We start from the raw sequence: 9,246 nt of genomic DNA, 5'->3' as shown, positions 1-9,246 counted from the left end.
ACGTCTTTCCATCCCGATCCCATAAAACCACCTTTTGGATCCCATAAAACCACGTTTTTCAATCCCATAAAACCCCATTTTTAGATCCCATAAAACCCCATTTTTAGATCCCATAAAACCCCATTTTTAGATCCCATAAAACCCCATTTTTAGATCCCATAAAACCCCATTTTTAGATCCCATAAAACCCCATTTTTAGATCCCATAAAACCACATTTTGGATCCCATAAAACCACATTTTCCAACCCCATAAAACCACATTTTTCAATCCCATAAAACCACATATTTCGATCCTGATCCCATAAACCCACATCTTTCGATCCCATAAAACCACATTTTGGATCCCATCAAACCCCATTTTTAGATCCCATAAAACCACATTTTGGATCCCATAAAACCACATTTTGGATCCCATAAAACCACATTTTTCAATCCCATAAAACCACATTTTTCAATCCCATAAAACCACATATTTCGATCCTGATCCCATAAACCCACATCTTTCGATCCCATAAAACCACATTTTGGATCCCATAAAACCACATTTTCTGATCCCGATCCCATAAAACCACATTTCTCGATCCCATAAAATCACGTCTTTCCATCCCGATCCCATAAAACCACCTTTTGGATTCCATAAAACCACATTTTCTGATCCTGATCCCTTAAATCCACATTTTTCAATCCCGATCCCATAAACCCACATTTTTAATCCCATAAAACCACAGTTTTGATCCCATAAAACCACGTTTTTCGATCCCATAAAACCACATTTTTGATCCCATAAAACCACGGTTTTCGATCCCATAAAACCACGTTTTTCAATCCCATAAAACCCCATTTTTAGATCCCATAAAACCCCATTTTTAGATCCCATAAAACCCCATTTTTAGATCCCATAAAACCCCATTTTTAGATCCCATAAAACCACATTTTGGATCCCATAAAACCACATTTTCCAACCCCATAAAACCACATTTTTCAATCCCATAAAACCACATATTTCGATCCTGATCCCATAAACCCACATCTTTCGATCCCATAAAACCACATTTTGGATCCCATAAAACCACATATTTCGATCCCGATCCCATAAAACCACCTTTTGGATCCCATAAAACCACGTTTTCTGATCCTGATCCCTTAAATCCACGTTTTTCAATCCCGATCCCAAATCTTTCGATCCCGACCCCATAAAACGATTTCTGATCCCCCAAAAGCCACATCTGCTAATAATAACGTTGTGAAAATACGATGTAATAAATTGTTGCTATTATAGTTGAGTTCAGACTTCAGCCGCTATTATTATTATTATTATTATTATTATTATTATTATTATTATTATTATTATTATTATTATTATTATTATTTAATTATAATTATTATTATAATTATTATAATTATTAATTATTATTATTATTATTATTAATTATAAACAGGATGAAACCGATTCGAAAACGGCGTCGCCTTGGAAGGTAAGAACTATGAATAATCTGATTTTTCTCCTCGGAAGCAAATAAATTTCTCCCTTCCAGAACAGAAATCCGGAAGGTTGTTGTTGTTGTTGTTATTGTTATTATTAATAATAATAATAACAATAGTAATATTATTATTATTGAAACCCAGCCAGATGGGTGTGAAATATATTATTATTATTATTATTATTATTATTATTATTATTATTATTATTACTACTACTACTACTATTACTATTAAAACCCAGCCATAGGGGCGGGAAATAATATGTTGTTGTTGTTATTGTTATTGTTATTGTTATTGTTGTTATTATTATTATTGAAACCCAGCCAAATGGGAGGGGTATAAAGAATAAATTATTATTATTATTATTAGTAGTAGTAGTAGTAGTATAACCCAGCCAGATAGGCGGGAAATATTATTATTATTATTATTATTATTATTATTATTATTATTATTATTATTATTATTAAAACCCGGCCAAATGGGAGGGGTATAAATAAATTATTATTATTATTATTATTATTATTATTATTATTATTATTATTATTATTATTATTCCTACTACTACTACTATTACTATTACTATTAAAACCCAGCCAGATGGGCAGGAAATAATATGTTGTTGTTATTCTTATTATTATTGAAACCCAGCCAAATGGGAGGGGTATAAATAAAAAATTATTATTATTATTATTATTATTATTATTATTATTATTATTATTACTACTACTATTACTATTAAAACCCAGCCAGATGGATGGGAAATAATATGTTGTTGTTGTTGTTGTTATTATTATTATTATTATTGAAACCCAGGCAAATGGGAGGGGCATAAATATATTATTATTATTATTATTATTATTATTATTATTATTATTATTGAAACCCAGGCAAATGGGAGGGGTATAAATATATCATCATCATCATCATCATCATCATCATCATTATTATTATTATTACTACTACTACTACTATTACTATTAAAACCCAGCCAGATGGATGGGAAATAATATGTTGTTGTTGTTGTTGTTGTTATTATTATTATTATTATTATTATTATTATTGAAACCCAGGCAAATGGGAGGGGTATAAATATATCATCATCATCATCATCATTATTGTTATTATTATTATTATTATTATTATTATTATTATTATTATTATTACTACAACTACTACTACTACTATTACTATTAAAACCCAGCCAGATGGATGGGAAATAATATGTTGTTGTTGTTATTATTGTTATTATTATTATTGAAACCCAGGCAAATGGGAGGGGTATAAATTTATTATTATTATTATTATTATTATTATTATTATTATTATTGAAACCCAGGCAAATGGGAGGGGTATAAATATATCATCATCATCATCATCATCATTATTATTATATTATTATTATTATTACTACTACTACTATTACTATTAAAACCCAGCCAGATGGATGGGAAATAATATGTTGTTGTTGTTATTATTATTATTATTATTATTATTGAAACCCAGGCAAATGGGAGGGGTATAAATATATTATTATTATTATTATTATTATTATTATTATTATTATTATTGAAACCCAGGCAAATGGGAGGGGTATAAATATATTATTATTATTATTATTATTATTATTATTATTATTATTACTACTACTACTACTACTATTACTATTAAAACCCAGCCAGATGGGCAGGAAATAATATGTTGTTGTTGTTGTTGAAACCCAAGCAAATTGGAGGGGTATAAATAAAATAATAATAATAATAATAATAATAATAATAATAATTATTATTATTATTATTACTATTACTATTTCTATTACTATTAATATTAATATTAATATTAACATTCCTTTTTCGCCTCCAGTCCGCCAAGCTGATGCTTCACACAGTGGCGACCTTCAACTCCATCAAGGTAAAAGAATTTGTTCTCTCGTTTTCTCCTCCTCTTTTCCTTTCCTCCTCTTTTCCTCTCCGTCTCTTTCTCTTCTTCCCTCTCGTTTTCTCGTTCTCTTTCCCTTTTGTTCTCTCCTCTTCTTCTCTCTATTCCTCCTCTTCTTTCTTCCCTTTTCCTCTCCTTCTCTCCTTCTCTCCCTCTTTCTCTCTCCTCTCTTCTCGTTCTCTCTTTTCCTCTCCTTCTCTTCCCTCCTTCTCTTTTCCTCTTCTTTCCCCCCTCTCTCCTTCTTTCTCCTTGCTCTCTCTTTTCCTCTTGTTCTTTTTTCTCCTCTCTTTTCCTCTCTCTCTCCTCTTTTCTCGTTCTCTCTTTTCTTCTCCATCTCTTCTTTCCTTTTCCTCTCTCTCCTCCTCTCCTCCCTTTTTCTCTCCTTCTCTCTCTCTCTCTCCTCTCTTCTCGTTCTCTCTTTTCCTCTCCTTCCCTCCTTCTCTTTTCCTCTTCTTTCCCCCCCCTCTCTCCTTCTTTCTCCTTGCTCTCTCTTTTCCTCTTGTTCTTTTTTCTCCTCTCTTTTCCTCTCTCTCTCCTCTTTTCTCGTTCTCTCTTTTCTTCTCCATCTCTTCTTTCCTTTTCCTCTCTCTCCTCCTCTCCTCCCTTTTTCTCTCCTTCTCTCTCTCTCTCTCCTCTCTTCTCGTTCTCTCTTTTCCTCTCCTTCCCTCCTTCTCTTTTCCTCTTCTTTATTTTCCCTCTCTCCTTCTTTCCCCTTGCTCTCGCTTTTCCTCGTTTCTTTTTTCTCCTCTCTTTTACTCCTTTCTTTTCCTCATTCTTTCTTCTCTCTTTTCCTCTCCTCCTCTTGTTCTCTCTTTCCCTCTCTTATCTTCTCTCCTCTCCTCTCCTTTTCTCGTTCTTTTCCTCTCCTCTTTTCCTCTCCCTCTCTTCTTGTTCTCTCTTTTCCTCTTCTTCCGTCTTATCTGCTCCTCTCCTTTCTTTTTCTCGTTCTTCACTTTTTCTCTCTTTCTCTTCTCCCCTTGTTCTCTTTTTCCCTCTTCTTCTTTCTTCTCCTTCTCTCATCTCCTCCTTTCTTTTTCTCGTTCTTCTCTCTTTTCCTCTTCTTTCTTCTCCTTCTCTCATCTCCTTCTTTCTTTTTCTCGTTCTTCTCTCTTTTCCTCTTCTTCTTTCCTCTCCTCTCCTTCTTTCTTTTTCTCGTTCTTTCTTCTCTCTTTCCCTCTCCTTCTCTCCTTGTTCTCTCGTTTCTTCTGCTCCTTCTCTCATTTCCTTCTCTCTTTTCCTCATTCTTTCTTCTCGTTTTCCTTTCCTTCTCTCCTCGCCTCTCGTTCTCTCTGTTCCTCTTCTTTCTTGTCTTTTCCTCTCCTCTCCTCCACTGGTTCTCTATTTTCCTCTTCTTCTTTCTTCTCCTTCTCTCATCTCCTCCTTTCTTTTTCTCGTTCTTCTCTCTTTTCCTCTTCCTCTTTCTTCTCCTTCTCTCATCTCCTTCTTTCTTTTTCTCGTTCTTCTCTCTTTTCCTCTTCTTCTTTCCTCTCCTCTCCTTTCTTTTTCTCGTTCTTTCTTCTCTCTTTCCCTCTCCTTCTCTCCTTGTTCTCTCATTTCTTCTGCTCCTTCTCTCATTTCCTTCTCTCTTTTCCTCATTCTTTCTTCTCGTTTTCCTTTCCTTCTCTCCTCGCCTCTCGTTCCCTCTGTTCCTCTTCTTTCTTGTCTTTTCCTCTCCTCTCCTTGTTCTCTCTTTTCCTCTTCTTTCTTCTCCTTCTCTCATCTCATTTCTTTTTCTCGTTCTTCTCTTTTCCTCTTCTTCTTTCTTCTCCTTCTCTCCTTCTTTCTTTTTCTCGTTCTTTCTTCTCTCTTTCCCTCTCCTTCTCTCCTTGTTCTCTCTTTTCCTCTGCTCCTTCTCTCATCTCCTTCTCTCTTCCTTGTTCTTTCTTCTCGTTTTCCTTTCCTTCTCTCCTCGCCTCTCGTTCTCTCTGTTCCTCTTCTTTCTTTTCTTTTCCTCTCCTTCTCTCCTTGTTCTCTCTTTTCCTCTTCTTCTTTCCTCTCCTCTCCTTCTCTCTTTTTCTCGTTCTTTATTCTCTCTTTCCCTCTCCTCCTCTCCTTGTTCTCTCTTTTCTTCTGCTCCTTCTCTCTTTTCCTCGTTCTTTCTTCTTCTCTCTTTTCCTTTCCTTCTCTCCTCGCCTCTCGTTCTCTCTGTTCCTCTTCTTTCTTGTCTTTTCCTCTTCTCTCTTTCCCCCTTCTTCTTTCTTCTCCTCTCATCTTCTTTCTTTTTCTCGTTCTTCTCTCTTTTCCTCTCCTTCTTTCTTCTCCTTCTCTCCTCTCCTTCTTTTTTTTCTTGTTCTTCTCTCTTCCTCTTCTTCTTTCTTCTCCTTCTCTCCTCTCCTTTTTTTCTTGTTCTTCTCTCTTCCTCTTCTTCTTTCTTCTCCTTCTCTCCTTTCTTTTTCTCGTTCTTCTTTCTTTTCCTCTCTTCTCCTCGCCTTCTTAATATTATTATTATTATTATAATATTATTAATATTGTTGTTATTGATATTATCATTATTATTATTATTAATTATTATTGATTGGTCTTCCAGGAACTGAACGAGCGCTGGCGATCCCTCCAGCGATTGGCCGAAGAACGGAGCCAGCTATTGGGCAGCGCTCACGAGGTCCAGCGCTTCCACAGGTGGGTTCCGGAACCTTCCGTCGCCTGGAGATCCTGGAATGTGGCTGTCATGTCTTCTCGTTCTCTCTTTTCTTCTCTTCTCTCCTCTCTCTCTCTCTTCTCGTTCTCTCTTTTCTTCTTCTCTTCTCTCCTTCTCTCTCTCTCTCTCTTCTCGTTCTCTCTTTTCTTCTCCATCTCGTCTTTCCTGTTCCTCTCTCTCCTTCTCTCCTCTCGTTCTCTCTCTCTCCTCTCTTTACTTCTTCTTCTCTCGTCTCCTCTCTCTCTCTCTCTTCTCTTTTCTTCTTCTCTTCTCTCCTTCTCTCTCTCTCTCTCTCTCTCTCTCTCTTCTCGTTCTCTCTTTTCTTCTCCATCTCGTCTTTCCTGTTCCTCTCTCTCCTTCTCTCCTCTCGTTCTCTCTCTCTCCTCTCTTTACTTCTCCTTCTCTCGTCTCCTCTCTCTCTCTCTCTTCTCTTTTCTTCTCTTCTCTCCTTCTCTCTCTCTCTCTCTCTCTCTTCTCGTTCTCTCTTTTCTTCTCCATCTCGTCTTTCCTGTTCCTCTCTCTCCTTCTCTCCTCTCGTTCTCTCTCTCTCCTCTCTTTACTTCTCCTTCTCTGCTCTCCTCTCTCTCTCTCTCTCTTCTCTTTTCTTCTTCTCTTCTCTCCTTCCTCTCTCTCTCTCTCTCTCTCTCTTCTCGTTCTCTCTTTTCTTCTCCATCTCGTCTTTCCTGTTCCTCTCTCTCCTTCTCTCCTCTCGTTCTCTCTCTCTCCTCTCTTTACTACTTCTTCTCTCCTCTCCTCTCTCTCTCTCTCTTCTCTTTTCTTCTTCTCTTCTCTCCTTCTCTCTCTCTCTCTCTCTTCTCGTTCTCTCTTTTCTTCTCCATCTCGTCTTTCCTGTTCCTCTCTCTCCTTCTCTCCTCTCGTTCTCTCTCTCTCCTCTCTTTACTTCTCCTTCTCTCCTCTCCTCTCTCTCTCTCTCTCTCTTCTCTTTTCTTCTTCTCTTCTCTCCTTCTCTCTCTCTCTCTCTCTCTCTCTTCTCGTTCTCTCTTTTCTTCTCCATCTCGTCTTTCCTGTTCCTCTCTCTCCTTCTCTCCTCTCGTTCTCTCTCTCTCCTCTCTTTACTTCTCCTTCTCTCGTCTCCTCTCTCTCTCTCTCTCTTCTCTTTTCTTCTCTTCTCTCCTTCTCTCTCTCTCTCTCTCTCTCTCTTCTCGTTCTCTCTTTTCTTCTCCATCTCGTCTTTCCTGTTCCTCTCTCTCCTTCTCTCCTCTCGTTCTCTCTCTCTCCTCTCTTTACTTCTCCTTCTCTCCTCTCCTCTCTCTCTCTCTCTCTTCTCTTTTCTTCTTCTCTTCTCTCCTTCTCTCTCTCTCTCTCTCTTCTCGTTCTCTCTTTTCTTCTCCATCTCGTCTTTCCTGTTCCTCTCTCTCCTTCTCTCCTTTCGTTCTCTCTCTCTCCTCTCTTTACTACTTCTTGTTCTCTCCTCTCCTCTCTCTCTCTCTCTTCTCTTTTCTTCTTCTCTTCTCTCCTTCTCTCTCTCTCTCTCTTCTCGTTCTCTCTTTTCTTCTCCATCTCGTCTTTCCTGTTCCTCTCTCTCCTTCTCTCCTCTCGTTCTCTCTCTCTCCTCTCTTTACTTCTCCTTCTCTCCTCTCCTCTCTCTCTCTCTCTCTCTCTCTCTCTTTTCTCTTTTCTTCTTCTCTTCTCTCCTTCTCTCTCTCTCTCTCTCTCTCTCTCTTCTCGTTCTCTCTTTTCTTCTCCATCTCGTCTTTCCTGTTCCTCTCTCTCCTTCTCTCCTCTCGTTCTCTCTCTCTCCTCTCTTTACTTCTCCTTCTCTCCTCTCCTCTCTCTCTCTCTCTCTCTCTCTCTTTTCTCTTTTCTTCTTCTCTTCTCTCCTTCTCTCTCTCTCTCTCTCTCTTCTCGTTCTCTCTTTTCTTCTCCATCTCGTCTTTCCTGTTCCTCTCTCTCCTTCTCTCCTCTCGTTCTCTCTCCTCTCTTTACTTCTTCTTCTCTCCTCTCCTCTCTCTCTCTCTCTTCTCTTTTCTTCTCTTCTCTCCTTCTCTCTCTCTCTCTCTTCTCGTTCTCTCTTTTCTTCTTCTCTTCTCTCCTTCTCTCTCTCTCTCTTCTCGTTCTCTCTTTTCTTCTCCATCTCGTCTTTCCTGTTCCTCTCTCTCCTTCTCTCCTCTCGTTCTCTCTCTCTCCTCTACTTCTCCTTCTCTCCTCTCCTCTCCTCTCTCTCTCTCTCTCTTCTCTTTTCTTCTTCTCTTCTCTCCTTCTCTTTCTCTCTCTCTCTTCTCGTTCTCTCTTTTCTTCTCCATCTCGTCTTTCCTGTTCCTCTCTCTCCTTCTCTCCTCTCATTCTCTCTCTCTCCTCTCTTTACTTCTCCTTCTCTCCTCTCCTCTCTTTCTCTTCTCTTTTCTTCTCCTCTCCTGCTCTCCTTCTCTCTCTTTCTCCTCTCTTTTCTTCTCCTTCCCTCCTTCTCTTTTCCTCTTATTTTCCCCCCTCTCTCCTTCTTTCCCCTTGCTCTCTCTTTTCCTCTTGTTCTTTTTTCTCCTCTCTTTTCCTCTCTCTTTCTCGTTCTCTCTTCTCCTCTCCTTTCCCTCTCTCTCTCCTTTCCTCTCCTCCCTTTTTCTCTCCTTCTCTTTCCCTCTCCTTCTCTCTCTCTCCTCTCTTCTCGTTCTCTCTTTTCTTCTCCATCTCGTCTTTCCTGTTCCTCTCTCTCCTTCTCTCCTCTCGTTCTCTCGCTCTCCTCTCTTTACTTCTCCTTCTCTCCTCTCCTCTCTCTCTCTCTTCTCTTTTCTTCTCCTCTCCTGCTCTCCTTCTCTCTCTCTCTCCTCTCTTTTCTTCTCCTTCCCTCCTTCTCTTTTCCTCTTCTTTTCCCCCCTCTCTCCTTCTTTCCCCTTGCTCTCTCTTTTCCTCTTGTTCTTTTTTCTCTTCTCTTTTCCTCTCTCTTTCTCGTTCTCTCTTTTCTTCTCCTCTCCTTTCCCTCTCTCTCCTCTCCTCCTTTTTCTCTCCTCTTTCCTCTCCTTCTCTCTCTCTCCTCTCTTCTCGTTCTCTCTTTTCTTCTCCATCTCGTCTTTCCTGTTCCTCTCTCTCCTTCTCTCCTCTCGTTCTCTCGCTCTCCTCTCTTCTCCTTCTCTCCTCTCCTCTCTCTCTCTTCTCTTTTCTTCTCCTCTCCTGCTCTCCTTCTCTCTCTCTCTCCTCTCTTTTCTTCTCCTTCCCTCCTTCTCTTTTCCTCTTCTTTT

General features: G+C 38.8%; 1 long non-coding RNA gene across 1 annotated transcript; it reads left to right on the top strand.

Annotated features, from left to right (window-relative positions):
• Positions 1–1,435: 1,435 nt before the first annotated feature.
• On the top strand, positions 1,436–6,037 carry LOC310837185. Its single transcript, XR_014560454.1, has 3 exons — positions 1,436–1,475; positions 3,343–3,390; positions 5,945–6,037. It is a non-coding gene; the product is annotated as an uncharacterized lncRNA (long non-coding RNA).
• The last annotated feature ends 3,209 nt before the right edge of the window (positions 6,038–9,246 follow it).

Source organism: Podarcis gaigeae (genome assembly GCF_964106915.1).
Source record: "Podarcis gaigeae genome assembly, contig: HAP1_SCAFFOLD_278, whole genome shotgun sequence".
NCBI classification, from domain to species: Eukaryota; Metazoa; Chordata; class Lepidosauria; order Squamata; family Lacertidae; genus Podarcis; species Podarcis gaigeae.
Note: the sequence above shows the minus strand (reverse complement) of the source record. Positions and strands in the feature narration are given on the sequence as shown.